General features: G+C 34.6%; 1 protein-coding gene across 2 annotated transcripts in view; it reads left to right on the top strand.

Moving 5' to 3' along the window:
• The window catches only part of NUBPL (nucleotide binding protein like), a 317,209-nt gene that overhangs the window by 16,682 nt on the left and 273,920 nt on the right, over window positions 1-26,607 (top strand). The window lies entirely within an intron of this gene.

Raw genomic sequence — 26,607 nt, 5'->3', positions numbered from 1 at the left:
TAAATGAAAATGCCATTAAATTTTTGGAAAATTGAAAGAAGAGTTAATGAGTATGCTAATATTATTTATATATAGTATAAGTAGTTGAAAATTGTTCTTGTTTTTAAGAAGTAATAATATCTAATATTTATATATTGTTTTAAGGTTTGTATCTTTATGTATGTTATCACATTTCATTTTTACAACAACCCTGTGTGGGAGATGCTATTATGTCTTCATTTTACAGATAATAAAACTGGGATTAAGACAAATGAAGTTACTTGCTTAGAGTCACACAACTAGTAAATGTCTGAGACTAAATTTGAATTCAGTTCTTCTTGACTCCAGACTCAGTCTTTTATTCACTGTGCCGCTAATTCCTCTAGCATAAGAGCTTAAGAATACTCTTATATAAAGAGTAACACTCTTTATTGCTTGGTTTCCAGTGCCAATCCTCACCTTGTACATTTCTTCCTTCCTATATCTTTTTTGGCTTGGGTTAGTACAGGTATAATCCATTTTTGGTATTTAGAGTTGGAAATAATACTTTTTATTACCTTCCCCACAAGAGATCATCTCTGATAGGGATGGGGAATCCATTACTTTCTGAGATAGCTCCTTCCACTTTTGGATAATTTTAATTGTTATGATTGTTTTTTCTATCTTATATCAAACTTAAATTTGCCTCTTTTCAATTTCTACCCATTGTTTCTTATTCTGCTCTCTAGGGGCAAGCCCATCGAGTCTGTTCTTCTTCCATGTTTGATGACCAGTTTCATGTCCCCATTATATAGGGATTTTTAACCATTTTTGGTTTCATGGAGTCTTTGGCAGTCTGGTAAAACTAGACCACTGCTTAAAATAATGTTTTTTAAATAATTAAAGAAAATGCTAAATTTTGGTTGGAGATTGATGAAAACAAGAATTTGATTTTTTTCCCATCCAAGTTCATGATCTCCTTAAAATCTAAGAACTTCTGCCCTGATTCTTTTCTTTTTCAGAGTAAAATAACTTAGTTTCTTCTGCTGATACTGTTACCTATCAGGATCTTGAGGCTTCTCAATATCCTGGTTACCCTGCCCTGGATCCTTTCCTGTTTATTGATGTTTTCTCTAAAATATAGTATCTAAGACTATGAATTCAGTATTTCAGATATGGTCTAACCAGGGCAAGAGTACAGTAGGGAACTAAGAAACTGCCTTTCTTAATGTAACTTAAGTTTGTTTTTTTTTTTTTCCTTTTTGCCTTTCACATTTTACTGTTGACTCATTGAGCTTGCAGTTAGTCCATTAAAATCTTCCAGGGTTTTTTTTTTTTTTTTTTTTTTTAATTGAACTGCTTTCTAGCTGACTCCTACCTCTGTCTTGTATTTGTGGAGTTATTTTTTAACCCAAGTGTGAAATTTTATATTTATCCATGTTATATTTAATCTTAGTAGATTTAGCCCACCATTCTGTCCTGTGGAAAACTTTTTGGGATTCCAGTTCTTCATCCTTTCTTTTAACTTTCTCTCCTAATTTTTTAATCTTTCAGATTTGGTAAAGAAATCTTTGTGTTAAGCAAAGTGGTAATATAGGGAAAGTTGGAGAAAAGAAAAACAGTATCAGACCAAAGGAAAGTGACTGTGACAGTGAATTGTGAAGCTGACTTTCTTGTGTGGTTGCTAAATTTTCTACTGTTATAAATTATACTTATATGGTATTTTATAGAAAATTATGGTATACTAAGATGCTTTCCATAATTGGAGTCAGGTCATGTTTATATTCTATCTCAGACAGAAAATATAGCTTTTGATCTTGGGCAAATGATTTTATCTGAGTTTTTGTCTTCTTAATGTTAAATGGAGGAAAATATATGTATGTTATCTAAGTTAAGGTTTTGGGGAAACTTGTATGACAGTGAGTTTATGAAGTTCTTTCACATATATAATCTCATTAGATCATCATAACAATTCTTCTTTAAACAAGACAAATTTGAAGCTTCTGAACACCATAATAATAGATAAAGAGACTGAGGACTAAAGAAATTAAATGACTGGTTCAAGGCCACATGACTGATAAATTAAGGAGCCAGGAGTTGAATGTGGTCTTCTGATTCAAATTTTCCTCTTGCCTTTCTCACTCACAACCCCACCCCTTACTAATAAGAAAAATTTTTATTGTAAGAGGATTATCAGTAAGAAAGAGTTTTTAAAACCCAAAGATCACTTTAGATCTATTTCAGGGAAATATGATTTACTTGGCTGGAGATAGCTAAGAAGATGTTCCAAACTCAAACCTCTTGACTTAAAATATTGATTTCCATAATGAATAGACAGCTGATGACTAGAAGTAAATCATATTTCCCTGAAATGGATAAAATTTTACTTATTAGTAAGGGGTGGATAATTCTTTTTATTGAAAATGTTGGTCATTTCCTTTCACCAAACCCAGTATGCCAAATGTTATCTACCAGGTGGGGATCACTGTCAGGTCTATTATCTTGAGTGCATTATTGACTAGAGGGCAGATTCTTTTTCTGTACAGCATTTGGAAGGTGTCTATCCAGTTTGTGAAGGACATTTTTTACACTAGTTGGGAAGGTGTCCCTGAGAACCATGATGATTAAACTGTTGAGCTCACTGATGTAGGACTCAAGAATCAAGGAGATATACTTTTTGTTTTTTCTACTTTGACTTTGGCTATGACTGTCCTATCTATATGGAGCTGAATTATGTTAGTAATGGACATTTTAATTTAGTGTTGATTTTGAGTGGGATTTTTGCAGAGAGCCTAGTTTCATCTTTAGTTGTCTGAATTCTAGTTTGGTGAAGGTCAGCATTGGTAATATTGATTTCAGGAAATTCCTCTAGAGTTAATTCTGTTGGCCCAATCAAATTTTCATTGAGTGAAATATATGAATATATACTACATTTTTTCCAAGAGTCAAAGAGGTAATATTCTGAAGGGTTGTGACAATATTCTGTTCTATTTGTGAAGGTCTTTTTCAAAGTCTTTGGTAACTTCAGGTTGGCCTGCAGTAAGTCTGAGTAAGCAACAGAACACAAAGCCCCAAATCTGAAGCATCTTCATTCATTATACATAGAAGAAAAGAGACCAGACAAACATGGTGGAGGTGAGAAAGTTCTGGACTGACTGCTGAAGGCTCCTAAGTCAGAGAATAAATGGAAGCATGGTTATGATATATTGATTAAATAAGACTGTATTTACATTCATTCTTTTAAAATCCCCCTCAAGTGGTGATGGCTGAATGGGTACATTGGTTACATACTCTATAAAGGACATGGGCAGAATATATTGAGTTGGTTAAAAATAGGGAGGACTAGCCTAAGTTCAAATTTGACCTCACACATTTACTGACTGTGTGACCCTGGCAAATCACTTCATCTGCTTGCCTCAGTTTCTTTATCTGTAAAATGGGGATAATAATAGCACCTATCTTCTAGGGTTATTGTGAGATAATAATTGTAAAATGCTTACTTAGCATGGTGCTTGTTACGTAGTAAGTGTTATTTTTTTGTTATTATTATTATTGTTTATCTGTACCTGTGATTTTAGTGAAATTCCCTGGGCTCAGCCACTGTTCTGAAAATTAAAAGGTTTGAGTGTTGTTGAGAGAAGTTATTATGGGACATTCGCCCTGGTATTTGTCCTGGCAGTGATCTGATCTTCCACCTCTCTGACTCTGAGGCTAGTTCTTTATTGGCTGCATCAGACCCTTTATCAGGGATGTGTCATCTTAGGATGAGGAATGCTGGGTCTCTTCTGCACTACATCTTCATGCCTTCTCATGATTGTCTATTTGTGTCATTGTGTGTTTATTTGTTAATCTACCCTAAAGAAACATTCAGTATGGGGGATACCTTCATCTGACTCTTTTCCTTTCTCAAGAATACCAGCCCAGAGACTGGAGTCTGTGCCCCGTTGTGTCTTTTGACCATCTCTGTCTTTTTCATTGGTCTTACAAAAGGTCGGGGACCGTAGGCTCTCTATCCACTGTACCATGTAGCTGCCTTGTTTACTCTGTTGTTCCGACTTGTTAAAAAAGTTTTAGAATTATGTAAATTGGATCATCTATTTCAGAGCTGACAGGAAACTTAGCAATTGCCAGATCCATCTCTGACTTCGAAGATGAGATCCGGAGGGGTTTTATGGCTTGCTCTGAGTTCCATAGCTAAGAATTAACTGAGAGATAGGGTCTTTCTGGACCTGATTTCATATCCAGTTACTACTTCATTACATTTAACTTACTTGTCTTTAATGATATTTTTTGTTCTGATCTAGGCAATTATATTAGCTCTGTGGTACTGAACATGTCACTTAATCTTTATCTTCCTCACTTTCTTATCTATAAAATGGGGATGATAATAACAATTACTACAGTTTTTGTAAGGCTAACATGAGATAATTTGTAAAGTGTTTTGCAAACCTTAAAGTGCTATATAAATGCTATCATAATCATCACCATTATCTCATGCATACAAGTCATAGTTGATAACATGCTACAGTCTGATCACTCCCACTCTATGTCTTCTCATTGCCTTCTTGGTTACTTGTGATTTTGATTCTTCCAAAAACATTGTGTTCCATGACCCATAGACATTTAGTATCATTGGGAAGATATTGTTGTTAAAAGATGGGCTCTTGGTATAGCAAGCAGCTTGAGACTTTTGAAAGTGTTACAGAAAATAATGTTTATCCTGAGATAAATGTTTTTGTCTACAGTAATCCATGAAGTATACCAAAATAGCTAGTGGCTCTCTGGCTTGTGCTTCTACTTGTTCTTGATGGTGGTAGAATGGTGGAAAAGGTCCTAGTTTTTAGATTGTTTACCAAAAAGCCATAAGGACTATTTTGTCCTTTCAGAGATCTCTGAAAAAATTTCCCTAAATAAGGTCCTCAGAATTCCATGACCTTTATTCAGCTTTTGATTTATTTCAGTAAAAAGATAGGAGAAAATAAGGAGAAGGTAACTTTTTACAGTAAACTGTAATACCATATCCTATGAAATTGTATTCTCTGTGATTTTTTTTTTTTTTTTTTTTTTTTTTTTTACTACATTGTTGTTTTTGTTTATTCTTTTTAGTTTTGTTCAATTCTTCAAGACCTCCATTGGGGTTTTCTTGGTAAAGATACTAGAATAGTTCGCCATTTAATAGTTGCCATTTCCTTCCCCAGCTCACTTTTGGGCTGATGAAACTGAGGCAAACAGGGTTAAGTGACTTGCCAAGGGTCACAGTGCTATTAAATTTCTGAGGCTACATTTGAACTTAGGTCTTCCAGATTCCAGGTCTGGCTTTCTATCCATTGTGCCACTTAGCTATCTTATTTATTATGTTCTGCTTTAATGATTTGTATGCATCTTAGAAAACCTTAGAATTGTGCAATTTCTATTTGATTTAACAGAGTGATAGTTATAATTTTTTCTTTTCTTTTTTTAAAATAGTATTTAATTTTTCCAAAAATATGCAAAGGTGGTTTTTGTCATATACCTTTGTAAAACCTTGTATTCCAAATTTATCTCCCTTCTTCCCCTTCTCCCCCCTCAAAAGAACAAGTAATTTGATATAGGTTAAACATGTGGAGTTCTTAGAAACATATTTTCATATTTATCATGCTGCACAAGAAAAATCAGATCAAAAGGGAAAATCCATGAGAAAAAAAAGCAAACAAATAGCAACAGCAACAAAAAGTGGAAATACTTATGCTTTGATCCATGCTCATTCTCCTTGGTACTCTCTCTGGATGCGGATAATGCTTTTCTTCCTAAATCTATTGGAATCGACTTGAATCATCTCATTGTTGAAAAAAGCCAAGTATGTTATTATTATGTATAATGTTCTCTTGCTTCTACTCACTTCACTCAATATCAGTTCATGTAAATTTTTTCCAGGCTTTTCTGAAATCAACCTGCTCATCATTTCTTATAGAACAATAATATTCCATTATATTCATATAGTATAACTCATTCAGTCATTCCCCAATTGATGGGCATTCACTCAATTTCTATTTTCTTGCCACTGATAGTTATAAATTTTTTTAAAGAAGTTGGGTATCAGGCTTTTGAATAGGAGTATAACTCTATTAAGCTATTATTTTATTGGAAAAATAAAATCATAAACTCTTACATGAAACATATAGTTTGTCCATGAAAGAGCAGGCTCAAATATACAAATATACAAGACAACAAGCAATCTGATATAGGTTAAGCATGTATAACAGAATTTAAAAGCAAAAGTTAATATACATAGAATTACAAAAGAAATTAATTAAATTGGAATAGGTATCAGAATATTAAAAAAGAATTAATGGACTCTAGGTTAGGAACCACTGTTCTAGGGGTCTAAATAACATTCAAGTTAAATGATCTCTGGTAAGGCTGTTTTATACTGTTGTACTTGTTGAGAACATTACTTAGAGGGATTATATTTCCTGTCTTTTATTTTATAATCTAGTATAGAAAAATGAGCCCCTTTTATTTTAGGTTAGGATCTGTGATTTCATTGCTATAGAAAACTTGTTTTTGGAAACTCCCTTTGAAGACCACATTGGCCATTCTAATTCTTCTGGCATTACACTGTCCTTGGAGTGTATTGAGAGGTTAAATGATTTTCTCATGGTTACTTAGCCATGGTTACTTAGCGTCAGGACCTGAACCCCAAATCTTCCTGATTCCAATGCTGGCGCTTTCTCTCTGTCTGGCTGCTTCTCTACAAGTGGATTTTATGATGTAGCACATAAAGAATTCAAGCCCTAAATATGCACATAGAGAAATTTGCCTAAGGGGAATCAGCTGTTATACATAAATACAGTTTCTTTCTTTTTTAAACATCTTTCAAATACAGATTTCCTAAGAGTTTAAAATTCATCCTTGAAGGCAGGTGTTTTCTGGGCTTTTCTTTTCTTTGTTTTGATTCCCTTTCATTTGATATCATTCACTCCCACATCTTTAACTATTGCTTCGATGCTGATAAATCCTAAATCTGTATCTTTATTTTCCATTTCTATCTATCTTCTGCACATCACTACTGGAATAACCTGCTGGTATTCCAGAATTCAACATATTTTGGTAGGAGGAAATTCAGCTCAGGGTAGAAATTTCCTCTTCTGATATAGGTGGTCACTTCATCTAAGAGTTGCTTAGGGACACTTAGAGTTGAGCTTACTTGCCACATAACTGGTGTCAGAGGGATCAATCTTTCTGCCCTGCATTCTTTTTTCATTTTAATTATTTTATTATTAAAGCCTTTTCTTTTCAAAACATATGTATAGATAATTTTCAGCATTCACCCTTGTAAAACCTTGTGTTCTAAATTTTTTCCCTCCTTTCCTCTCTTCTCCCTTAGATAGCAAGTAATCCATTATAATGGATTATATATTAAATATGTGCAATTCTCCTATACATATTTCCACAATTATCATACTGCACAAGAAAAATGAGATTTAAAAGGAAAAAAATGAGAAAGAAAACAAAATGCAAGCAAGCAACAGCAAAAAGAGTGAAAATTCTATGTTGTGATTCACACTCAGTTCCCACAGTGCTCTTTCTGGGTGTAGATGTTTCTCTTCATCACAAGACCATTGGCACTAGCCTCTAATCTCATTGTTGAAAAGAGCCACATCCATCAGAATTGATCATTATATAATCTTGTTGTTGTGTCCAATGATCTACTGGTTCTGCTCATTTCACTTAGCGTCAGTTCATGTAAGTCTCCCCAGGCCTCTCTAAAATCATCCTGCTGATCATTTCTTACAGAACAATAATATTCCATAACATTCATATACCAAAACTTATTTAGCCAGTCTCCAATTGATGGGCATCCACTCAGTTTCCAGTTTCTGACCACTACAAACAGGGCTGCCACAAACATTTTGGCACATACAGGGCCCTTTCCCTGCTTTAAGATCTCTTTGGGGTATAAGCCCAGTAGAACACTGTTGGATCAAAGGGTATGCACAGTTTGATAACTTTTTGTACATAGTTTCAAATTGCTCTTCAGAATGGTTGGATCAGTTCAAAACTCCACCAACAATGTATCACTGTCCTAGTTTTTCCATAGCTCCTCCAACATTTGTTGCTATCTTTTCCTGTCATCTTAGCCAATCTGAGAGATGTGTAATGGTATCTCAGAGTTGTCTTAATTTTCATTTCTCTGATCAATAATGATTTGAAGCTCTTTTTCATATAACCAGAAACGGTTTCAATTTCTTTATCTGAACTTTGTCTTTTCATATTCTTTGGCCATTTGGAGAATGTCTACCCTGCTTTCATATTATTTCTAAAATTCTTTTAGTAAAATCAAATTCACATATTTTCCTTTCCCCTCCAGTCTGAATAGCACATCACACATACACTAACACATCACAAGTACACAAGATCCTGCATTATCTATAAAAAAGTTTACATTTGGATATAGTTTTCCTTTTTACTTTTTTGCCTCAAGAAATTTCATTGTCATCATCACATAATGAAAGTTAATCTTTTTCTTTTCAGATTTTGTTTCTACACAAGTGGAAATGGGCAATTCCGTAACATAAAAATATTTTGGATCGTTTGAAATGTTCTAACTATTTAAGGAGAAACAAGGAAGTTTTATCCCAATATGTTGATGTTTCTCACACTGAAAGATTCTGGTAAAGGGAAACATGGGAGATCCTCGGCATCCCCTGCATGAGTTGTCTCAACCAACATTATTTCAGACAACAGTTATTTATCAGACCTATTATCAAGCATTGTTAGGTGCTTGTATGATGCTGGAGAAACTGAGATAAGAGAAATCAGAGAGTTTTTAACATTTTATTTGGATTTCTGAGAGGGAGAGGTTGTCTGGGACCAAAGGATCCATTTTGGTCCCAGGGCTGATGTCTCAAAGCATTCAGCAATGAATGTGAGATTCCAATGATTTTTATATATGTGGCACCAAGAATGGGGAGACAAAGGCAAGGGGTGGAGTCCAAGCATTGGTGATTGTGGGAATTTCCAGACTGGGACTATTAATCTGTTTTTGACAGGGTGGGGAGTAAGGATCATAAATTCTGATAATTTAGGAGGACTTAGGAGCCAGGATGTCTGAACTAGAAGATCCCTTATCTGAGATTATACATTTACAGTTTATAACTCTTTTGGAATGCCAGAGTGGCTAGATCTCCACAGCCCTAATTATCTCAGTCCTAATGAACAGGAAATGGGGGTTGCAACCATTGAGGCAGAACAATTCAAGGAACTGAGGCAGAACAATTAGGGAAACTGAGGCAGGACAATTGTGGGAAACTGAGGCAGGATAATTTAGGGAAACCAGGGTGGGACCATTTAGGGAAACTGAAGTAGAACAATAAAAGGAAACTGTGGCACAACACTTGGTGACACAAAGACAAAAATGCAACACTGCTTGTTTTCAAGCAAAAGGGAAGCTCTGTCAGCTGGATGGCTGGAAGAGAGCAGGAAGGACTACTTGTAGAAGGCAGCTCTTGATCTGTGGAAGGAATGTAGGCATTCCAAGGGCAAAGTTTGTGAGAAAGTCCCTTCTGTGAAGAGGGGACAGTCAATGAAAAGGCACAGGTTTGTGAAGTGGGAGTATTATTTTTGACGAACAATAATGAAACCAGTTTTGGTTAAGACAGTGAGTGAATGAAAGAAACTGTATAAAAAAGTTGGAAATATAGGTTGAAAATATGTTGTAAAGGGCTCTAAATTCCAAAAAGAGGAATTGATATTTGTTCCTAGATGTGACTTAGTTGGGAAGAGATAGAAGAAGCTGTTTATCTTCATTTTGCAGGTGTAAAAGTAGGAAACCACAGGAGAAGGAGAGTGACAGTCAGACTTGAGCTTTTGGAAAATCACTTTGGGAGTTTTTTGAAGGATGGATTGTGGCAGGGAGAGAATTTAGGCCTAGAAATCACTTAATGAGGCTATTGAAATAATCTAGCTAAAGGATAATGAGGTATCTGTGTGAATGGAGAGGAGAAGACTGATGAGAGCCATATGGAATTAAAAATAAAATTTGGCAGCTGATTGGATAAGTGATATTAGGTAGGAGTGAAGAGTTGAGGAAAACACCAAATAATCTGTATTACTGGAAGGTTGAAAGCTGTAGAATGGATTTGAGAGGGACAGATAATTTTTTAAACCTATTAAGTATGCGTATATTGCTTATAGAACATTAAGTTCAAAATGTCTAATAGGAAATTGGTAATTTGGGACTGATTCTGAACAGAAAGACTAAGGCAGGAAATATAGATATATTAAGTTGTAAGCAGATGATGACTAAACTCATGTAAACTGATAAGATCACTAAAAGAATATAGGGAGAAAAGAGAAGAAGGTCCAGGATAGCCTTGGGATACAAGTAGAACCAGGAGGGCACATTATGGATAATAATCTCTAGAGGGCTGAAATTCCAAAAAGGTATACTTGAATCATTAAATCGAGCATTTAGGGCTAATTACCTATACAATATGAGAGAATAACTCTATTAGCATATGTTTGGATAAATGGCTCTTCTCACTGTTGGTTCTTACTGAATGTTTGGTGTTAAGATAATGATAGGCAAGGATTCGAGGGCAGAGGGACAGAGGGAAGAGTCACTTTGAGGCAGGACGAGGAGGAGAGAAGTTGGTGACTTTAGACTTGAGAATTGAGTATACACCTTTGGCCATACTCGTGGCAGTTTGCCTGCTTCTTTCACTTCTCCCCCTAAAGACCAAGGACTTTTCCTTATCCTGATTCTGACTGATCCTGAGGCCTCCAGGGAGCTAGTCTGGACTTCACAATAATCTAACATTGTAATCCTGAAGACAGGAGGAAAATTAAGGGAGAAATTCAGTGAGGAAGGTATTCTAACATTATTAATACTTCCCCCCCCCCAATATTGTATTTTATCTTTCTAATTACATGTAAAGATAGTTTTCGACATTCATTTGTGTAAAATTTTGAATTCCAAGTTTTTTCCTTTCTTCCCTTACCTTCCCTCTTCCCAAGACAGTAAGCAATCTGATATAGGTTATACCTAACATCATTAATACTTGTCATTATAATTCCATTGTAAAGTAATAAAATGTTTTTGTTAACATTGTTTGGCCAATAAACTCACATAACTACATTATTCCTCTGACCCTAATTGTTCCATGTAATTTTTAATGCTTCACTTGAAAGTGCTTTTGCAGAATCTCAAATTTGCAGAATATCAAAATCAAGGTGGTGGTTATATGAATTTGCACATGACAGTTTAAATCATGTTTTCTAGAATAATGGCACAGAGAAAAATCACTTTGTCTCTACCAAATGTAGCTTATAAGTTCTTGTTCTCAGTTCTTGAAGAGGACCGATATCATCCTAAGAGAGATGTCTTGACTTGTGCATCAATTGGTGTAATGTTCTCTCTAAAATGTATTGTTCTTTGTTGAGGTTTCCTTGGGTTCTCTGGGAGCAGCCTTCCTTTCAGTTCAGTAATCACCATACGAGTAGCCAGTTGTTTAAGTCCAAATCCTTTATTGTCTCCTTCAAAGTCCTATCTCTTTCACTTGGGGCTTGGCTAGTTTTCTGGGGACCTTCCGGGGTCTTGATTTCAGTGAAGAAATGAAGGAGGAGAGCCTGCCACCAAGATGGTGTGAGATGGGATGAATCTGTCTGAGTCTAACCCACCCTCCAGCCTCTAGCCTCTAGCCTTCTGTCTGCTTGTCCCTGACTCTCCCTGGCTGAGGCTTCTAGCTAATATCCTCCACCCTGAGTACAAACCAATCATTATATCACTAGCAAACCATTATTTGTTGTAGGATTAAATCAGTTCTAAACTAGATTTAACCATTGTCTCTTCAATTCCACTTACTACCTTGTTTCAAGTTCTGGCCCATAACATCTCCTTGTAGGATTAAGTCAATCATACTGAACTATGCTAAATTAGATAATTATTGTCTCTATCAATTCCACTGACTTGAGTACCTTGTAAGAATCCTTTGTTTCAAGTTCAGAGTTCTGGTCCATAACAAATTGGATTGCAGAACTATGCAAAGTCTTGGGTTTCAATCTCTCCTTCAGAGTGGCAAGATGAAGGTCAAGACTGGTGTTGATGGCTCACCATGCAGTGGGGGACCTCTGCCTTATTTACAAGTAGCTGATTGCTAATTCTTCCTTCTAATACCAGTGTTTTTAAAGGGATATCAATATGTTAAAAGCACATGTTCTTAGCATTCTTATTTTGTTCATAAGTATATATAATAAATATATTTCTTTTGAAAATAAATATTTTGTCTTCATATATGGCAGTATTAACATACCGATTATATTTGAGGCATGAGTGGCATATAAAAATTTGATTCCATATGGCCAAAGATATTTGGAACAGGAAAGAACAATTAACAGAGTTGTTAATTAAATTTCTTTTTATCTGCCAAGGTAATTATTGCTAAGTAAATCAAAATATTTTTACTTTTAACAACTTTCACAAGTCTTGGATTTGTTATATAGAGTAGAGGTAACCTGAGGCAATACTTAAGTATCCTAAGGCAATAATCAAAGCAGAAGGCTGTATTTAAGTGATTAGGATTTAGGATTTAAAGCCCTGGGTACAAGGAAGGAAACAAGAGAAGGAAAGAAGGAAGTTAAGGAAGAAGGAAACATTTATTAAGCACCTGCCATGTGCCAGCTTTTTCGTTAGATCCTTACAAGTGGCAGGTAGCTGCTATTACATCCCCTTTTTATAGTGGAAGAAACTGGCAGAAAGACTTTAAATGACTTGCCAAGGGTTACATAGCGAGTAAGTGCCTGAAATTGAATTTGAACTCAGATCTTAGTGACTACAAGCTCAGTGCTTCTTCTATTTTGCCGCTTAATTGCCTTTCTGAGTCGGTACTCTGCCACTAGCAATGTAAAAGATTACTGAATTTAGAGTCTAAGGACCTGGATTCAAATTCTAGTTTTACTACTTAAGTGATCTTTGACAAATAACCTATCTCTCTTGGAGCTAACTAATTTGTTGAATGATGGAGTTGCATTAGATATGACTTTATAAACCTTCCAGCTAAAATAAATTTAGAAATTTATGCTCATGGTCAAAAAACACAGTGAAAAGAAAAGATAGCCCTTGCCTTCTAGGAGTCCATAGTCTAGTGGATGAAGACAACACACAGAAAGACTCTGAAAAACTGGGAAAAGGCAGAGGACAAAAGGGTACCTAAATGGGAAGTATGATGACGTCCTACAGGGGATAAAGGTGAGGGGTGGGAGGAAATGATGATGTGACTGCACTGGCCCCCCCCATTCTCCTCTCATCTGGGAGTTCTCCAATAGCTGCTTTCTACCCTCTCCAATCAGTCATAGAAATGACCCTCAACCACCTAACTTTTTTGAACTTTAGTGTCCTCAGTCATAAAATGGAGTAACAATACTTGTGCTGTCCATCTCAGAATTGTTCTGAGAACAGCATGCTGTCAATTATAAAACGCTTTAAGGAACTGATTCTTCTTCTTTTCATTATTATTATTTTTGTTTTAGAAACAAAGAATCATCTAGTTGTAACAAAATGAGAATAAACAGAAAGTATTTTAGGCCCTTTGCCAGGGAATAAAAAAGTACTAGAGCCATTTTTTCCCTTTAAGAATATGGTAAACACTCAGGGAGTTTCATTAATACAACATTAGATTCATTAGTATAATTTAGTAATGGCCTGAATGAGTTAAATGCCTTGAAAATAATTTTCAGTGAATGGTCAGGGAGTAGTTTATGCTCTAGAATAATTAGACTTAGTAAGTAACCTTTAAAGTGTAATTTCCTCTTAGATGTTAGTTCAACATCTGTGTTTTAATTATTTTTTAAAAACCAAAAAAGAGAAACAACAACCAAAATAAGCATTAAAATTATACCCATGGACTACAAAACTTTGTGAAAAAGGAAATGGATTTTAAAGGCTTCATTTGAAAAGATGAAAAAAACTTTAAGAATGAATTTGGATGTGAATTGTATTATCTGTGGTGTTAAAAAGTAAAAAAAAACTTTTTGGACTAAAATATTTCACATCACTGCTTTAATTCTAGTTTGCTTGTTTCTTGTAGGGACCATGTGAGAGCTGTTCACTTCTGGCAGTTGTACTGTGTGAAAGGGCTAGGGGTCATTGCTGCTGAGCAGAAAGAGGTCATAGAGGATTCAGATGAAAGGAGAAAATACTTTTAGAGAGTTCTTGTTTATTGATTGTATAAAGAAGCAAAATAAAACAATCAAAGACTTGAACCTATGGCTGTCATCTCTGTCTCTATTTCTCAAATGCTATGCCAAACTAACCAAATCAGCTGGTTTCACAGAAAATAAGTTGATGTATTAAATAGATGATTCTTTAGTCTTTATTCCTAAGGAACCATTTCAGGCGAATTTTCCTTTTTTTAAAAAGACCATGACTTTTTTCTAGTTATTTGAAAATCTCTAATCATTGCTTAAAAGAAAGTAGATAATTTGAAATGACTGATAAAAGCATAATAAAACTTGTATTTTGATATACTTCCCAATAGTCCTCTTATTCCCCATTTTCCCATAAACCTAATGCTTAAGTAAAATAGTTTGATATAATGACTAGCATTGACTGTGTAATACTTTGGTCTTATTGATCTGTTTTCTTTATTCTCTCAGTTCCAGAAAGTTTTTTCATGTTTCTCCCAATTTTTAATTTAATCTTAATATTCAATTTTCCCATTTCTATCATAATATACCATTACTTGTTCAGCCATTCCCCAACTCTTGGGGTGCTACTTTATTTTCATTTTCTTTTACTTCTGCATAATGTATGACTATTCAGTTTAATTCAACAGACATTTATTAAGTATTTACTATATATAAGATGCGTTAATCCTTGAGGGAAACTGAAGATTATAAGGATGTGTGTAACCTTGAGTAAATTATTTAGCCTCTATGGGCATCATTTCCCTTATCTGTGAAATAAGAGAATTAGAGAGAGTATTAAATGATTTTTGAGATCTCTTCCAGGCTATAATCCATTGAAGAAGAGGTAAGGAAGGAGTATATTCCAAGTCGGGACAACAGCCTCTATAAAGGTCTAGAGGCAGGAGACAAAACATTAAATTTGAGGAACAATAAGTAGATTTTTTTCTTGAATATTATGTGTGTTGTGTGTGTGTGTGTGTGTGTGTGTGTGTGTGTGTGTGTGGAAAGACCTTGGGGAATAAAGTAAATTGAATATGGATAGGTAAACTGGAACCATACTACAAAGCTTTAAATGTAACTGGAAAATTTGTATTTTTTCCTAGGGGCAATAGAAAACCATTGGAGATTTCTTGCCTCTCTCCCTCCCTCCTTCCCTTTCCTTCTCCTTCCTTCCTTCCTTCCTTCCTTCCTTCCTTCCTTCCTCCTTCCTGCCCATGATGCCACAGCACCTGATTAATATTCTGTTCATAGCCCTTTTGCCGTCTAGACATATTTTAGGCTGTTCTAAACCATTTGATGACATTTCTAACACAGAATTTAGAATTTAGAGCTGGAAGATATCTTAGTCTAACAGTCTCATTTGGCACAAGGGTAAACAGACTTAGGGAAGTGAAGGAACCTGTCCCAGGAGGATGTGGCAGAGCCAGGATTTGAACCTTCTCATCTAATGAGTGTTTTTTCTTCTATTCCATGTTGCCCAAAGATACTCTATAGTAGTCCACTTAAGAGAGAAAATAGCATGTTTCCTAATATACTGTATGGAATATTTTATGTTATGCCATTTTTTTCCTAGTAGACTTTGTGAAAAGTTATATCATGGTTTAATGCTTCAAGAAGAATGATTCTTACAGCTTTGGGTGGATAAAATTCTACATGTTGTATTGATATTGAAATTATTTTTCCATTGGTAGGCTGGAATTTTCTGGCAGAAAATAGGTTCCAGAGGTGATTAGAAATCACCTTTGAAATTTAACTTATTAATTTACTGACATTTGTCAGTTGGCCTCAGAGTTCTTACATGCAGCACAATTACTAGTGCTCCTAGTTTCATTTAATTATTTAAAGATGTGGATAGAACTGGCAAGTTACTATAGATAGTATTTCCATTTTATCAAACCCTTTCATTGCTGAACAGAAGAGAGACTTGAGCCTGGGTTAGCTGGAGACAAGAGAACTGAAGCAATTGAATGATTAAAAACATTTGTATATCACAATATAGTATTTTTACTCTTTTTGTTGTTGTTCATTTGCATTTTGTTTTCTTTCTCTTTTTTCCCCCTTTTAATCTGATTTTTCTTGTGCACCAAGATAATTACATAAATATGTATACATATATTGGATTTAACATATATTTTAACATGTTTAAATTTATTGGATTACCTGCCATCTAGGGGAGGGGGTGGAGGAAGGAGGGAAAAATTTGGAACACAAGGTTTTGCAACGGTCAGTGTTGAAAAATTATCCATGCATGTGTTTTGAAAATAAAAAGCTTTAATAAAAATAAATGGACATCGTAGAAGTAGTACCTATCCCATAGTATTGTTATAATCAATTTAAAATCTTATAGTCCTTATAAATATTAAAAAAATGTGTATGTTAACATACATAACAGCACACTCCCAAGTGGCTTGAGCTTTGGTGTAAATCAGATGTAGTTGGGGTCAGATAATACTCTAGATCTGTAAAGATCTTTTAGGAGTCTATGCCCATTGTAATTTTACAGTGGGTGACCTGGAAAAAAGAAAGGAGGAAGGCCAATGGAAGAAGTTTCTACACTGTTTTGAAATGGGAACCCAAGTAATTGAGGCTCATTTTGGTTGCTTTAAAGAATTGTTTCTTCTTTAGTACCTGATGAGACTTACTAGTGCCAAATGAAAATGGAAGATGCTGTGTACAGAATTTTCAGGAAACAAGAGAATTTGGGAATGCAGACTTGTAACAATTGCTACAGCTAGTCTGTGATATCAGGCAGTAAATTAATTTTAAACATTGGCTCCATCAAAGGCATATAGCTTAGGACATAGATTTCAGAATTTTATTATATTCTAGTTTTGGCAATTGATTACTTTCTAATATATATATACATACTTAAGAGATATAAGTATTTCCTTAGGAGAATGCTAAAAAATTTTAATTCTTGTGCCAGGATGCTTTGAGTTCTTACTGGAATGGCTATTTACAAAAGCTACATGACCAGAGACAATGTTTCATAGGAGAAACAACTTGAAAATTAATAGATGTCAGTGATAATAAGATAGAGATTGCTTGTTTTATGAACAGAGTACTTTATCGAGCAAACACCAGCTGTGCATGACTAAGGATGGCTTATGTCCAAGTGAAAGAGTTTGGGGGGTAAAATTTGTGTACTTATTTTTTTCCACTATGAGAGAGGCTTTTTAGGCTTGTCTCTTTGTCTACTTTTTTTTTTTTTTGAAGTAAATTAAATTTTGAAAGGAGGATCAGACCGTTTTTGGGGTGGAAATGCAGAAAATATTTGGAACAAGAAGCACATTTTAAAAAATAAAATGTTGCTAGAGTAGAAAGTGATCGAGCATATACAAATTTGGCCAACTAGCTTAGTAGGCAGATTTGGATATTGCTTATTCAATTCCTGTGTCTAATGGGAATTGATCAGGTTCCTTTGCCCACAATTGATTGAAAAATGATGCTTCATGAGGCTTCTGAACATCTTATTTGCTAAACTAGTTTGGTTGAAGCTAATAATAGGTAGCCTTTCTATAGCTATTTAAGATTTGCAAAGCACTTTACATGTTTGTCAGAGATCATTCTGTGCCCCTCTCCCATGCTCAAAGGCCAGTATGTCACGTTCTTTCATTTAGCCCCCTCTCCCAAGGTTCTCTGGTACCTTGTAGGGTGTAAAGACTCTCTGAAATTGTTCCAGTCCCCACTGATTGTGTTCTTCCATTTTTTTTTGGGGGGGATTACCTACCCCCAAGTTCTATTTAGTCACTAATAGTCTGGATTAGCTTTTACAAGAAAATGTTTATTCAAAGGTATCTTCACAAATATGCAAATTTGTTCCCCTAACATGGAAGACGTATAACCCAACCTGAAAAACCTCAGTTTTCTGGGATAAGAAGGGGATTAGGTTCATAGATTAGTTTTTAGGGAACACAGCCCCAGTTCTAAGTCCCAAACTTCCTTTGGCACTTGAGTCTCATGAACCCTGAGTTCTCAGACATTCCATGCAGGTTTAATGGCTACATCACTCAGCTGCAATCCTGGTCCCAAGTCACTGTGGCTTGAACTCTTAGGTTTCATGAGGATCACCTCTGACACCTGAAACTGAGGAAGACAAGCCACACAGAAGGGAAGCAAATACCCGCAGACCCATTTGTTAGAGTGGGGTAAAAAGGAGGGAGAGAAAGGAAAGAAGTCATACCCTCTTTGAGTTCTGTTCATGGTATTTGTGCTGTAAATGAATTATGATCTTTACCTTCTGGACACAGTAGACGAAAGCAGCCAAAAAATGTTTCAGAGTCCACCAAGTAAGACGATGGTATAAGAAGCATTTTATTTATATAAGAAGCATTTTACAAAATTTACCAAATATGTCTTCACCCTCATCCTTAGCTTTAGAGGGTCTTTTTCAAACTAGAAGCAAAAGAAAAAGCAAGAACAAAGAAAACTGACTTCTTTTTCAAGCAAAAATCTAGTTCATGATGAGCTTTCCAAGCTACATAGAGCTCTTCTCAGAGGAGTTTGGGATCTGTGGGACACTTGACCTTACCCCTTTCTCAAATTAGAAAATTGTCAGAGGTGGAAACTTTCACTGATTCCATCAGTGCACAAGCCCATCCAAATGGGGTTTGCCCCCCAAAAGTGTACTTTCCTATTCAGGTAGGAGCTCCTCTTATTCTCTAGGAATCCCTCACTTAGAAGTGATTTTTCCTAAAGGTCTAAGCAATTTGCTCAGGATTCCTTATTCCGAAATGAAAGTCCCTTATGGATCTTTAGTACTGCCAGGGCAAATCAAATGGAAGTACAGTCATTCATCAGGATAGACCTCATTTGATTGTTGCAACAACCTTATGAAGTTATTTTTCCCTATTATTGTTCCCTGTCAAGGTATAGGCACTGGCCCATGGTCATACAACTAGAAGGCAGGTAGAATTTGAACTCAGGTTTGGGGATTTGTAAAAATGTATACTTCTAAGTCATTCTGTGTCACCTAGCAGGCCCCTCTCCCCCCATGTAAATAAATGATCAAGGGAAAACAAAGAAACTTTCAAGTTTGGTTTTAAGTTCTGAAGAATACTGAGAGTTTAAAAAAAGAGAAAAATGAAGCTTTGAGAATGTACTAAATGTTATTTTAAAACAAAGACTTTGAATTAGGAAGTAACTGAATGGATCAGAAACAGACACTGTAAATACAACTTCTGCGGCTAATCTCTTTCTTTAATGCTTTGGATAATAGCATCCTCTCCCTTCTTCCCCTTCCCCTCAGGCTGGCTACTTCTGATCAGACTTCATAAAAGGTTATGGTCTAACAACATTGACATTTTTATGTCTGCTTTGGAAGTGATTATGATAAATAAAAGTTTTCTTTTTTTATGTGATTAGATAGAGAAGATGGAAGCCAGCTGTTATTGAAAGTGTGTTTTTAAAAATGTTACAAAAAGTATAACATGGAAAGCAGAAGAGAAGGAATTGCTTATTTACCAAGTTCCTGATCAGAAGTAATAGGTGACTTTATTTGTTCTTAATGACTCAATAACATTTGGTTATATCTTTGGGAAGGCACGGGAAAGAGTAGCCTGAGGTGTAAAAGTATTGTGCACTGAGGACCTGGTTGAGGTTATATAATATAAATTTCTAATGCAAATTTCATAATTTTCCCCAGCTTTTTCAGCAGCTGGTATGGAATTGTAGAGGGTTAGAGAGAGATCAGGCAGTATGATGGAATTGAGGCTCAAGGGAGACTCAGACATTCCTCTCCTTCCTTGAAGGAGGAATTATAGGAGGCCAGAGAAGTTGCTAGAGGGGAGCAAGATGGAATGGGCCAACCCAGTAGACTAGATCACCTTCCCTGGGAAAGACTCTTCCCTCAACAAGCAAAGAACCTGTAACAATTTAGTTAACAGTATTTCACTAAGAATTGAATTAAGCCTTTGTGATATTGGGCAAATCACTTCTCAGTCTTTGGGACCTCATTTTTCCTCTCAGTAAAATCAAAAAGTTGGACTAGAATAGTGATGTCAAACTCAAATAGAAAAACATTTTTTGTGGCTTCCTGTTAACTTAGAAAACCACAAATTTTACATTAACTATGTTGTATTATATTTTCATATTGTTAAACATTTCTCAATTACATTTTAATCTGGTCTGGACTGTGCTTCTTCAGGCAGGGAGAGTTTTTTTTTGGGGGGGGGGAGTGGGGTGGGCTTGGAGAATAGGAATTCAAGCCTTTAAAAAAATTTTTTTAAACTCCTTTAAATTCATCCTTTCCTATAAACCATTGTCCTTCTTTCCCTTCTCAGTCAAGTTTCTTATTTACCAAATGTAAATAAATAGCTATTTGTGAAAACTAGGTGCTAAGGTTAGTTTAAAGAACATACCAAATAGCTTCCCCAAAGTTGTCTCATGATGTCTTTATATTGTCTTTTCTTCATTGGGTAGTGTTGACCCCTTTCCCTTCCCCCTTTGAACTGAGGGTTACTTTCATGCTAATGGTTGTTGATAGTGCTTGTGCCAGGCTCATAAATTCCTAGTTATGGTTCTGTCATAAGGAAATGAAAGCTTTTTTTCAAAAAGGTCAGACCCAGTTATTTTTACATAAATGATTTGATGCCTTTAAAAATTAGCATGATGAGAATGAAAACCATTTTTCTTCCTTTTTAGATTTGGTATGAATTAGATAAGAATATCCCTGCTTCTGATAGTGAAGGTCCATTGAATACAGGTTAACTTTCCAGGTCACCTGCCAGAAGCTTGGAAATGCACAAGCTTTTCAATATGTTACTTTTCTATTAATGTATAATCTGTATTTGAGCTTAGAGCCTGCCACTTGTCATAATTGAGTGAAGCCTTAAGAGCACTTTTGTTAGACCCAAATGATAATGAGATTGAGCTAAGCAGTTCACTCTGGCTTAAATGGAAGTCACTTTGATGGCAAGGCAAGAAGAAAAGATTTGGCAGGTATTTTAAATCTAAAATGAACAGTTTTCTAACCTGTTCCTAAATTTATTTATTCAACCTTCTTTTCTTCTTGAAAGATCATTTTTATTTTATGATGCCTGTTTAAGGTCAGAATTGTCCATATCACAGTAAAAAATATCATATTTATAAGTAAAAGTTGATCTACTTTGGCAGGTAAGCACATGTATTTTCCTAAATAAAAAGGAACTCAGTATTGGACTAACTACACATTTTAGCTCTGAAACACTTATTATATCTATCTTTAACTTTTCCTCATTATTTACTTAAAACAGTGTATCCTCAGAATAATTTCATGTCTTGGTTTATTAACTGTCTAAGTTTTGGATTTGCAAAGTAATTAGTAGACTCACCTTCAAGTCCTGACAGTATTTATCAATAGTGGGAAAACATTTTAATATTTATACATATATCATTTCTACATCTATATATGTGTGTGGTTCATTTGTTATTGTATCACTATCAGTATTATAAGGGTTGATTTAGAAGAGCAATCATTTATTCATCAAATATTTATTAAGTATACTTTCTCTGGAGTCAGGGGATTTGGAGAAATTAAATATAGGTGGTCCCATTTTTTCCTTTCCCTACTTGATTCCTCATGGCCTGTACTTTTATATGTCAGGAATTGTGGTAGACTTTGAGGATACAAAGATGAAATGAAAATATCTTCAAGTGGTTTACATTCTGATAGTATGTACCATTCAAAAATGATCAGTACTATAAAGATGGGTTGTAAAACATTTCCCATTTAGCATTTTAGAATGTATATTGAACTATTTTTATAGGCTGACCTATATTCAGTAAACATTTATTAAGTGTTTAATATGTGTCAGACAGTGTGTTAAGTTCTGAGGAGGCAAAAAGAGGCAAAAGAATCCCTGCCTTCAAGATACTTATACTCTAACAGCGAGATATTATATATCTTCTCACATATGCACATATTGGAGATAATAAGGTGAATGTGGTAGGATTAAGAGGGAGTAGGAAAGTCTTCCTGTAGAAGATGGAATTTTTCTATAATTCTCCTAGATTTCAACTTCCCTATTTTTAGAGATTTCTTTGGATCAGTTAGAATGCATGGATTCACAGACTTATGGTTGCTGGCTAAAGCTGAATTTTTATAGTTCTTCTGAAAGCTGTGCTGATGCTTGTGGATCTCTTTTTTCCAGGTAGTGGCATTCAGTCAACTGAATGAATTTTTGGAAATAGGCCCAGGACAGTCAAGTAGGGAGAGGAAAGGGTAGGACTATATTGGTGTAATTTTTTCATTAGCTAAATCTGAAATGTTATAAGTACTACAAAAAAAAATATAAGTGGTAAGTGGACTCATGTTATTGTGATATTGTATACTTTTAATTTTATTTATCTTATATATACCATAAGCAAAAATTTCTACCAAATACTAATTTTTAAAAAAAAGACCAAAGCAGAGTATAATGCATTTCTTTGTGTTTTTCTGTTTTTCATTGTACCTACTATCATTTTTTTTTTTTTTTTAGGTTTTCCTCATTTTAAGCATATGGGCCAGGGCTTGCTTTTATAATTATATTATCTCTATCAGTAATTTGATCCTTTGAAAGATCTGTAGTTTCATTTGTATAGGTTCTTCTACAGATAGCATTTTGCATTTTATGTTTTTCCCTGTTCAAAAAATAAATCATATGATAGTCAACTTAAGCAATTGTCTCTGAACTTTGCTAGCTAAGCTAGTGCTGTGACTGTAGACAGTTATTTCATACTTTAAGCCTTTCCAGCTTGGTGAGACAGATTAGAGTTTGTACTTTATTGGCATAATTTGGAGGAGTTAGGGTCATCACCTAGTGAAGAAGCATGTGAGATTTGAGTGGAGGACATAAATCAGTATTTAACTTATACTAGTAGTTAAATATTCCAGAATTCCCAATCACTACAAAATGACTTGTCATTCAATAAATATTTATTAGGGAAGATGTTATAGTACGACTTCTAGGACAAAAAAGTAAAGCAGACATGATCTTGTCCCACACAATCTGAAATAAGACTTCATCAGTTCAGACAAACATATAATAAAGGCACAGTAGAAGCACATTGATAGTCTTTTTGTTAGTCGCCAAGTCTATGCTGTCTAGTCACTAGAACAATAATTAGTGCTATTTTTAGTTGGTTTGTTCACCATTGCAAATAACTACTCACAAATAATGAATGCTTATTTTTATCTATCTCTACACTTAAAGAGTTCTTGGAAGACTAGGATGGATTAATAAAGCCATTTTATTTTTAAGTAAAGTTATTTTGTATTTTCTTTAAAAAAATACATACATCATTCATGGTTTATTTGCTTTTAGATTTTGGAAATTTGAGCTGTTTTCATTTAGGTATTAATATTACTGTTGCATACTAGTTATTTTAGAAGAATTCTTTCATAGTGACTTAGAGCTGTCAATAATAGACAAAAGAGTCACTTTCATGTTTTCAGGAGATTTATGAAAGCAAATTACATTGACACTGGTATATTTAAAAAAAAAGAGAGAGAGGATGTCCTTACAGCAAACCATGATGATTTTTTTTTTAAAGACAATTCTTAATTTGGGGTCAAGTAATTGTATTTTCATAACATCTATAAATGATTTAAAATGTTCACCCTAATGGTTTTTATTTTTATTTTTTTATTCATTTTTTAATTTTATTCATTGCTATTTTATATGTAATTTTAGGTGATATAAAATTAAATGGGTGAATTAAACATTCAATTTATCAGGTACTAATTGACAAAGTGTATAAATATAATAGTTATGGTATAGTTATCATTTCCACAATGACTTATACTTGTGAAATGGTAGACATTCATGTAAACTTTTCTAAGTTGGTCTCTGAGTTGTTTTGCTCATTCCAACATGGGTTTATATTAGCAGCTCTAGGTTACTGGAGAAAGACCACCATCACTTGGTTAAATTCAAATTTTTTCAGGATCCTAGAGATAATCTTCTTGAGGACTTATATAAACTCCAACTTTTGAACTTCCATCAAAGCATTTCTTTTTACATATCTAGTCATTCACCAATAATGATATGTGTAAATCTTTTAAAAATTCATTTTCTTAGCAGTAATGCAAAAGAAATAACATCATACATGCTGATAAATTAAAACAAGTACATGAATAATGAAATACATCACAATTCACACATGATTCCTGCTCACCCTCTCCCATCTCTTTATTCACTGTCTGTGAAAAAAGAGTGATCATATACAGAAATCTGATAGGGAAGCCCAAGAGAGAGGAAAATGCCATGCTTGTGACACTTCATAACTCTGGACTGCAAACTTTGATGACATCTGCACTTCTCTACCTACAACTTGCCTTTTCATTAATTGCGCTTGAATATTGTAACATTTACACATTTTAAACATATAATAACTCTCCAAAAGGAGTTTAGAAAGTATTATCCCTGGTGGGAATAGCAGTTTTTTTTTACTCCAGAGAACTTTAGAGTTGATCAGATTGTCTTTCTCTGGTCTATACAGGTTAGACTCATCCACATATTGCCTTTTAGTAAGAATAGAGCTCTAAGCATTCTAGTTCAGATGGACTCTTTTAAAATTTTATTATTTTTAAAAACTATTAAAATATGTGTATATATTAGTTTTTAACATTTACTTTTATAAAATTTTGATTTCCATTTTTTCCCTTTCCCCATCTGCTTCCCCAAAGCAGCAAACAATCTGATATAGGTTACACATGTATAAATCATTAAAAAATTTTTTAAAAAATATTTTTCCCCAGTTACATGTAAAACAATTTTTTTGCTATACATGTACATTCATTTTTTACATATTTCCATATGAATCATATTGGAAGAGAAAAATCAGAAAAAATGTAAAAACTATGAGAAGAACTAAAAAAAGAAAATGATCATAGCATGTGTTGATTTATATTCAGTCTTCATCATTGTGGAGAAGTTGTTGAAAAGAACCAAGTTAATCATCACACAGTCTTGCTGTTGCTTTGTACTTGTTTCACTCTTATCAGTTCATGTAGATCATTCGAGGCCTTTCTACAATCAGCCCATTCATCATTTTTTATAGAACAGTAATATTCCATTACTTTCATATACTATAACTTATTCAGTCATTACCCAATTGATGAGCATCTACTCATTTTGCAGTTTTTTTTTTTGCCACCACAAAAAGAGTTGCTATAAACATTTTTTTCTACTCGTGAGACCTTTTTCCTCTTTTAATTTCTCTGGGATACAGGCTCAGTAGAGACACTGCTGGATTAAAGGGTATGCAGTTTTATAGCCATTTGGACATACTTTCAAATTGCTCTCCAGAATGGTTGGATATATAATCATTTGAAACATATTTCCAAATTAGTCATGTTGTAAAAGAAGAATCAGAACAAAAGGGAAAAAAACCACAAGAGAAAAAAAAGTTAAAATGGTATGTTTGAATCTGCATTCAGACTCCATACATAGTTCTTTCTATGGATGTGGATAGCATTTTCTATGAGTCTTCTGAAATTGTCTTAAATCATTGTATTACTGAGAAGAGCTACGTTTATCAAAGTTGGTCTTTGAATATGTACAGTGGTTCAGATTGCCTTTTTTTTCCCCCTGAGGCAATTGGGGTTAAGTGACTTGTCCAGGGTCACACAAGTAGGAAGTGTTAGGTGTCTGAGGTCTGATTTGAACTCAGGTCCTCCTGACTTTTGGGCTGGTGACTGCACCACCTAGCCTTCCCTTCCCAAAGAAATCGTATATCAGGGGTCCTCAAACTTTTTAAATAGGGGGCCAGTTTACTGTCCCTCAGACTGTTGGAGGGCCAGACTATAGTAAAAACAAAAACTTTGCTTTGTGGGCCTTTAAATTTTTTTTTCTTTTTCTTTTTTTTTTTTTATTTAATAGCCTTTTATTTACAGGATATATGCATGGGTAACTTTACAGCATTAACAATTGCCAAACCTCTTGTTCCAATTTTTCACCTCTTACCCCCCCCCCCCCCTCCCCTAAATGGCAGGATGACCAGTAGATGTTAAATATATTAAAATATAACTTAGATACACAATAAGTATACATGACCGAAACGTTATTTTGCTGTACAAAAAGAATCAGACTCTGAAATATTGTACAATTAGCTTGTGAAGGAAATCAAAAATGCAGGTGGGCATAAATATAGGGATTGGGAATTCGATGTAATGGTTTTTAGTCATCTCCCAGAGTTCTTTTTCTGGGCATAGCTGGTTCAGTTCATTACTGCTCCACTGGAAATGATTTGGTTGATCTCGTTGCTGAGGATGGCCTGGTCCATCAGAACTGGTCATCATATAGTATTGTTGTTGAAGTATATAATGATCTCCTGGTCCTGCTCATTTCACTCAGCATCAGTTCGTGTAAGTCTCTCCAGGCCTTTCTGAAATTATCCTGTTGGTCATTTCTTACAGAACAGTAATATTCCATAATATTCATATACCACAATTTATTCAGCCATTCTCCAACTGATGGACATCCATTCAGTTTCCAGTTTTTAGCCACTATAAAAAGGGCT

The sequence above is a fragment of the Sarcophilus harrisii genome, chromosome 2 (genome assembly GCF_902635505.1).
Source record: "Sarcophilus harrisii chromosome 2, mSarHar1.11, whole genome shotgun sequence".
Taxonomy (NCBI): domain Eukaryota; kingdom Metazoa; phylum Chordata; class Mammalia; order Dasyuromorphia; family Dasyuridae; genus Sarcophilus; species Sarcophilus harrisii.
Note: the sequence above shows the minus strand (reverse complement) of the source record. Positions and strands in the feature narration are given on the sequence as shown.